Source organism: Salvelinus sp. IW2-2015, linkage group LG11 (assembly GCF_002910315.2).
Source record: "Salvelinus sp. IW2-2015 linkage group LG11, ASM291031v2, whole genome shotgun sequence".
NCBI classification, from domain to species: Eukaryota; Metazoa; Chordata; class Actinopteri; order Salmoniformes; family Salmonidae; genus Salvelinus; species Salvelinus sp. IW2-2015.
In genome coordinates, this window is record NC_036851.1 from 36,675,195 (window position 1) to 36,683,640 (window position 8,446).

The 8,446-nt window shown below is 42.4% G+C and overlaps 2 long non-coding RNA genes across 2 annotated transcripts in view; both read right to left on the reverse strand.

Annotated features, from left to right (window-relative positions):
* Positions 1-41: 41 nt before the first annotated feature.
* Positions 42-4,965, reverse strand: LOC111970710 (uncharacterized). The gene is made up of 4 exons (XR_002896359.2): positions 4,510-4,965; positions 4,150-4,234; positions 3,615-3,784; positions 42-3,356 (listed from the first exon to the last, which is right to left on the reverse strand). It is a non-coding gene; the product is annotated as an uncharacterized lncRNA (long non-coding RNA).
* Positions 4,966-5,105: 140 nt separating this feature from the next.
* LOC139028393 (uncharacterized) overlaps positions 5,106-8,446 on the reverse strand; it is a 20,811-nt gene continuing 17,470 nt past the window's right edge. Inside the window, exon 3 of the long non-coding RNA XR_011480609.1 lies at positions 5,106-5,249. This is a non-coding gene — a long non-coding RNA (uncharacterized lncRNA). The remainder of the gene's footprint in view (positions 5,250-8,446) is intronic.

The window sequence follows — 8,446 nt, forward strand, 5'->3', positions numbered from 1 at the left end:
AGAGTGGGTGGGTGGGGGGCGAGTGTTGAGGAGAGGGGGGAGACAGAGACAGAGACTGAGAGCGAGATCCTACATGCGGTACTCCTTGGGTTTGCCGTACAAGCCATAAATACATCCAGAATGCTATCTGAACAGCATATTAATTCATAAAGGGAAGAGCTTACGTAACCTAACCTGGTTATAGGTTTGGATTGAATAGCAAGTCTAGTGTTATTTGAGTGRGTCTGCATTCATTCACACAGACATTCATACATTGAAGGCCAGCTGATACACAGGTCTTATATGGCAGACATCTTCAAGATAGCTCCAGCCCAGTTGCCATAGTAACAGGCTCTCTCCTGGCAAGGCTGATACCAGGGCTGCGTAGCTCTGCTAATTTGGGTGGGTAGTCTGATTGTATCAAAATGCATGCATTCTCATCTGTTTATACAGTTTGAAAACTCTCAAACATACTGTAGTTAGTACACAGGTATGTACATAGATAAATATCCCTCATGAAGCCGCCCCCCTGCAATGTTCTGTAATTCAGATACAGCATAATGCAATCCTAGTTTTGAATATATCCATGATAATCCTTTCTGAATAATAGACATCACAGTGCATACTGTAGATATCGTATAAAATCATAGACAGACCCACAACACTGTCCATGTGTTTGTCCTTTGCTCTCTTTCGCTCRGAGAAAAAGAGAAAAGGCGAGAATTCTTCATCTCCAGAGTCACATGTATCACTCCTGTTCCTGTCTGAGCTGGATCCGAGCGAGTGGAGATGAGGTGTGAAAGGAATAGCAATGACTGCGGAAGGGGCAGAACCTCTGAAAAAGTGTGTGTTGATCATTTCTAAAGGGACTGCTGCTCAGCCAAGCAGAGAGCTGGTGATTAGAGCTGTGGTTACTGCTTAGTGGAGGAAGTTGAGCTGCTTCCAGTGTGTGTGTGTGTGTGTGCATATGTTCGTATTGGACGAGATAGTTATGATCTAGAGGGGGTATGTCGTTTTCAGCCCTACAGACTGCACCTGTTATCATCAACAGTGACTAGTGTTACAGTAATATCTGGGGAACACCATTTGCCTATATACTGAGCACTGCTTTTTCACTGGCTACAGTTTTTTTCTCTGCCTGTAGAGCGCTTCAAGGCAATCTCTACCTTCACATAACACTCTAGTTCATTGTCTATTTAATGACAGTAGTTCACGGCCTATTTAATGCTTAGGCCTGAACAGTCACAGTGGTGTGCATGCGTGTGTATGGTATATGGAGTGAGAGGAGAGTGAGAGAGTGAGAGGAGAGAGAGAGAGAGAGAGAGAGAGAGAGAGAGAGAGAGAGAGAGAGAGAGAGGAGAGAGGAGTTCTACTTTGTTTGACAATGTTCACATGAATGATTTTAGCTGTAGGGTGGACATACAGTACAATGTTACAGGTTTATTTTCATTGTGTTCACAATGCATTTCAAATCCTCCTTCAAATCCTTCCTTTGACTGCCCCGGTGGTCGAATTAGCTGTCATCTGTAGAGCGCTGGCTTCTCGTGCTCGGTTCTGGTATTGAGCATTGTCTAACACTGAGATATGTGTTCCTGTACCCTATGTTTCACATTACCATACATCAATTTATGCTTTCACTGTAAGAATATATTGTGGGAGTCAGGGACCGCTTTGTCATGGAAACTATCTCTTTAAAGAATGATGACAATCAAATCCTCATGAATAGACATGAAATAAATTGTAGCATTGTGAAGAGAAGTTCCAATGGAGTGTCATAGGATGGWCAGACTGACTGGATCACGTCATGGACAGACATACAGACACATACAGGTCAAGCAACTACTTATAGSCTTTATATATTTTTGTTTTGGTAGGAGGAATGACTCTGGAAAATATTCTGACAAGGTCAAATTTCTTTACTACGATACTGTGACCACTGACTGGTATGTTTAAAAAAAACTATTTTCTACATCAGTCCTCTCTTCCATCTCCAAGTCACCCAACATCCAAATGTCCTGTAGTACAYTGATTCCCAACCCTGGTACTCCAGTATCCCCAACAGTACATATTTTCATTGTAGCCCTGGACAAGCACACCTGATTCAACTTGTCAACTAATCATCAAGCCCTCAATGAGTTGAATGAGGTGTGTTTGTTCAGGGCTACAATTAAAATATYTACTGTTGGGGATACTGGAGTACCAGGGTTGGGAAACACTGCTGTAGTGTACAAGAACTTTAACTTCTACTGTGTTCCTGTACAAGAGAATTTCTGGTGTCAACGGATTTGTAAATGTTATGTTAAAATGAGAAAGCACAATCAAGTGACTTCTTTTATTTCTCTTATTTTTTTATAAGCTATGAGAAACTTACAATTAGGAATTAACCAAATGCAATTGAAATGTGTTAGATTTCAGGGTTGGGGTCCATTTGAAATGCTTTGGTAAATTAGAATTCAATTAAATAATTTAATTTGAAATTTGAAAATAATTTAAATAGATGGAATTGATTCCAACCTTGCTGAATCCACCAGTCATTGTAACATACACAAATTCCAGGGAAATTGTGTACGTTACACCTCTTCTTCTACTGTTTGTAGGTCTCTAGGCTACTGTTTGTAGGTCTCTAGACTACTGTTTGTTTTGTAATGTTTCTACCTGTTGTCTTTCCTATGCTGTAAGTTGTTTCTGTATAAATGTTCGGTTGTTCTATCAATGCATGTTGTAACTTTGGAGCCGTGACTGGCTGTGAAACACACACACAACTCCGGTTTACCTGTCCTGTAAAAAGTGTCTCAATGTCCCAAGATCTTTCTTTACATTCCGCTTAGATGACTGACAGTTAAATAAAATCTAATGAATTAATGGTTTTGATTATTGACATGTATTCCAGGCATTATTGAAGGCTTTCAGTGATACAAAGAAAAATTGAACTGACAGTTACATACTCTTAGGAAAGAAGCAGATCTACAATAGCATGTTTCAGAAGGAGGATTCTGTCCAACCAGAGAACAAAATGACCCAAAACACCCATATAAACAAGACTTATATGTTGGCAGAGGTTTCATACCAATTGTTATGGGAGATACTGGTACAGGTTGTCCAGGATTATATGAGGAAGGAAGCTGTCCAGGATTATATGAAGAGGAGGTTGTCCAGGATTATATGAAGAGGAGGTTGTCCAGGATTATATGAAGAGGAAGCTGTCCAGGGTTATATGAAGAGGAAGCTGTCCAGGGTTATATGAAGAGGAAGCTGTCCAGGGTTATATGAAGAGGAAGCTGTGGACAGTGGGACAGGAGCAGGAGTCTAGTCTCCCAACACGTCTCCACACACCACAACACCTGGTGTTCCCCACTGCAGAGACTGCCTGCCTGCCACTGAGAGAGGGGGAGGGAGAGAGAGAGAAGGGGGAGGGAGAGAGAGAGAAGGGGGGGTGAGTTGGATAGAGAGAGAAACAACTGTTGTTTACTAGACAGTTTTTATCAGGCACTCGTCTAGACTAAGCCTGCCACCTAGTGGCTGAAATCTGACTCTCCAAACAAGAAACACAATATTGGGTTAGTATGTAAACATGATTTAAATATTTACTACATATCTATAGCCTCTCCTCTCCTTGTGGGCCCAGCCTGCCTTACCTCTCCTCCTCCTCACCGTCTCCAGAGCAGTGTCTCTGCCCGGCAGCGAGGGCAGGAGGCTGGCACTCCACACACACCTGGTGGCCCTCCTTCAGGTACTGCATCCAGCGGGTGTGTGGCCCCACACTARGCTGGCACCCAGGAGTCAGGGAGGTCAGCTGGAACTGCACCTGGATAAGCATACATACACACAAACACACAGGCACGCACACATAAACAAAAGCATATATAGACGTACGCATTCACATTTAAATGTTTTATTTAATCTTTATTTAGCTAGGCAAGTCAGTTAAGAACACATTCTTATTTACAATGACGGCCTAGGAACAGTGGGTTAACTGCCTTGTTCAGGGGCAGAATGACAGGTTTTTAACTTGTCAGCTCMGGGATTTGATCTAGCAACCTTTRGGTTACTGGCCCAACGCTCTAACRACTAGGCTACCTGCCGCACCTAAACACGGGTTAGATATCATATTTCTCTGAAGATAACAGGAATACCATGGAAGAACACAAACACATAAACCGGGCCTCTCACCCTGTGACATCATCATCATTGATAACAGGGATGTCTCTCTTCTTCCTGGCGTTGCTATAGTCACCGTTAGTGATGAGAGCCGGTACTGCAAAGACAACAACATCCATAATAACAACATCATGACAACAACAGATTTAGTTCCCCCCACACACAATATGTTTTTTTTATTTAGCCTTTATTTAACCAGGTAGTATCATAGAGGTCAGAAGACTTATTTCCCAAGGGAGACCTGGGAAGGTAACATTTATTTGAAGACAGAGGAATATTTGACATAGACAATATGCCATTAACGGCATATGGGTAAGGTCCTAACCAAAGCTAGATGCAACCTAACGCTATATGTATGGCTGTGGTACTTACCCGGTGATTTGCTGCACTGCCGGTGGTGGTCCCGGTACTCTGCACTGCCGGTGGTGGTCCCGGTACTCTGCACAGCCGGCATGCTCCTCTACGTGTGGACAGGGTTCCCCCCCATGCTGGGGCTCCTGCAGGACCTGCCTGCTCCTCATCCGAACTGTGGCCCTGCAGGGCTCAGCACAGCCAGACCACGCACTCCACTCACTCACCACACAGGACACCGCTAGGAAGGAGGACAGGACTGGGTGAGGACATAGAAGGGAGGAAATGAAAGCAAATACCAGCATGACTCTATGGTAGTGTCCTCTACCATGTTTGCTACTGAAAAAGCATGTTGTCAAAGTGAGGCAGATTAAGTATATTGGTATACAGTACATCTATAAGCAAGACATYTATGAATTACAAACAAATCATATGTCTGACACAGAAATGAATAAACCCACTTCCAGGAGAAACTAAATTACCTATGCCCCAAACTGAGTTTTAAAAAATCACCATGTGTATCCAGTGATGTTAAAAACAGATAAAAGGCTAGTGTTGTGTTGTTGAAATTGACACAATTTGGGCGACATATAATTTGTCAAACTTCTTACCTGGGCAGGGTAGCTCATAATCATGACAGCAGTCCAGGGTAGAGGTACAAGCCTGGTCGCAATAGCAGGTGCCATACGAACGGTCAGCTCTCCATCCCTTACTGATGCACGACGGGTCACGGCCGGTGCAGCGGAAACCAGCCTAAAACCCTGCATCCAAAAAAACGACCAAGAAAACCATCAGCCCGACACAATAATAGATCCAGCAGCCGGTAACAGTATACCTGAACGGGGGCATGGCTATGGCACAGAGGAGTAGCCTACTTCTGCGCACGCCTTGCTTCTGTGCCACTTGGCARCGCAGCCAACACCTGTAAAATCTCAGAGAGCTGTTCGTTCACACACTCAAATTGAGAGAGTTTCTGATGTCATTCATCTCTGTAATTCGATTTTAGAAAATATATATCATTCAGAAATGTTTTTGACACCAAGTTTGTTCAGCCAAATATCCCCATTAAWTCAAATGTCAAATTGGTCTTCTTGCTCAGACAAACCACCCTGGCAGGCTGTTGCTGTACCCTCTACTTCTGTGCGCTGTGTCGAAGTGTCATRGGGCAATGATGCTGCAATCTCTGGCCTCTTCAATGGCCTATGTCAACCCCATGTCTCTCTCTCTCTCTCTTAAAAGGGACAGTTAGTTTCTCTAACTACAGCGCTCCCTACAAGGAAGCTCAATTCAATGTCTATTCCATGGTGGTTCAGCATCATTTCATTGAAATMAAGTGGAAATAACATTGATTTAACCAGTGTGTGTCCAGTAGGTAGTCTATTAAATAAATTAAAACAGTACAGTGGTGAATCACAGGCTTTTTGTTCATATTTTTCCTTATTTGCATAAGAGCCTATCCTGCAGGGCTCCTAATTACAAATAACATGGCAATTAAGCAGACTACTCTGTACTATATTGTAATAATTGRATGGTATGTGGGTGTGCATTTAAAATTGTATATGATTGTGGTACATGCCTAAGAGCAGCTTTACTTAGGCCTACTGTATATATCCATGAGGTTTATGTTATGCTCAGTAGCCTAAAGTGACAGTATGTGTAGCAGGGGCCACACGTCCATGGTTAAARTAATGGGAGGCATGAATAGCTTGTTTGCTTTGCACAGCCCATCCTTTCTCCCCATTGGCTTAAGCTGTCAGTTTTCCTGGCTGTTTGTTCCTCAACATGTGAAAGGAGTGGATTAATCAAATTCCTATGGCCAGGGCCATTCATGCAGAAAAAAACAATACTGTGAACAATGRGGCAGCACAGGGCTTCCACTCGGATACACATTTCCCAGCTACTTACTGACTGACTGAGTGTGTGTGTGTGTGTGTGGGGGGGGGCATATTCCCAAGCATTGACCTGACTGCAGTGCCTCTCTCTCCACACACATACCTACAGTGTGAGGGYCCCTGTCCTGGTGTACACTGGGAGTTCTGAAGAACCTCTGCATTTACCACTCTAATAAACCCCTAGTCAGCTCCAACTGTCGCACAGTCCAAAGACACAGACCATATTCACAGTGCAATCAAATGTTACTTTGGTAGTTTCCCCAGGTCATCAGATAAGCGTCACACATAGTAAACTCATTCAATGATTCAGAATTATCAGTTCATAATTGTAGTCTACCTGTTGAAAGATTTGTGTTATATATTGACTTTTCTCTGAGTGGCATATTATACATAGCAGCAATAACTCTGCCTCGTTCTCTCTCAAACTCCTTCTGTTCCTCTCTTTTTGTCTCTGTATCAAGCAGGGCGAGGACAAACTCAATACACTTTAAAATGACTAAAACCAAATCGAAACTGTGTAGGAATGTTAATGGACCTTATTCATTCATACATTTCCTTGACTGTGTCCAGCTTGCAAATAAAAAAATTGAAGCTAGACAGTCAGGGAGCACAAAAAATTACAGAAACGATGGATAGGGAATATTTCAATGTTTAAAGCAAACTTGTTTGGGTCCATATTAAAAGGTTCATTTGTTCAATGTTGGCCCGCGACTTTGTTCAGGTTTTACATTTTGCCCACTGGGTATTTGAGTTTGACACCCCTGGATAGGGGATCATTTATTGCAAATTTTGACGGCGAAGAAATATTTCAAAAATTGGTGCGGCCCTCCGAATCTCGTTGAAGACCAAATGCGGCTCTAGGGCAAAATGAGTTTGACACCCCTGGTCTACATCATAAATAAAAAAAGACATCACACAAGACATTCTGCACTTTACAAATGGCTACTGCTTCACTATTACAAATTGTAAATATTAAATGTACAATATTTCAACAATACAATATTACAATGTGTGGGTGTGTGTAGAGTTTGTATGTTAGTCTCTCTTCACAGTCCACGTTGTGCTGTGAGGTGTGTTTCCCTGTAATTTTAACCTGATTTTACTGCTAGCTTGAGTTACCTGATGTTGAAGAGAGTTTTATGTAGTCATGGCTCCATGTAGTACTGTGCATTTCCCGGAGTCTGTTCTGAACTTAGGGACTGTGAAGAGACCCTGTGGGTATGTGTTGTGGGTATGTATGGGTGACTGGGCTGTGTGTTAGCTGCTTGAACAGACAGTTGGTGCTTTGAACACATCAATACTTCTCACAAATACAAGTAGTGATGCAGTCAATCTTCCTCTACTTTGAGCCAGGAGAGATTGATGTGTACATTTAAGGGCCAGTCATGCTGCTCTATTCTGGGCCAATAGTAATTTGCCTATGTCGTTCTTTGCAGAGCTTGAGCATATAACTGGGCAGTAGTCCAGGTGTGATAAAACTAAGGCATGTGGACTTGTTTGGGTGATGTCAAGAAAGCAGAGCATTTCCCATCTTAGCAACCATTGATCAATACATTTTGACCATGTCAGTTTACAATCTAGGTTTAGACCAAGCAATTTAGTCTCCTCAACTTGTCGAAAGATCTTTTTATTGACAATGGTGCTGGCTCCACCAAGTCTTCACGCATTGCGCAACTGAGATATATTGTTGCGCTTTTATTGTTGATCTCTGGTAATGTGCAACCAAACCCTGGGCTGGTAGATATCATGCAATCTCTACCGACTCCCTATGATTTTAAAAACAGAGCAGGTGTTGGCCTCTTGCATGTTAATGTCAGAAGTCTATTTCCAAAAATAGACATGATTAGAATATGGGCAAAACGACAAACGCAGACGTAATGGTTTATCAGAAACTTGGCTAAAGAAATCTGTGTCAAATAACTTATTTCTATTGATGGGTACATTGTTTTTAGAACGGATCGGATGAGTAAAGGAGGAGGGGTTGCAATTTATGTGAAATCCAAGTTTAACACCTCTGAAATTCTCTCGATTACCAAAGCCATACATTTGAATTGCTTGTGACGTTA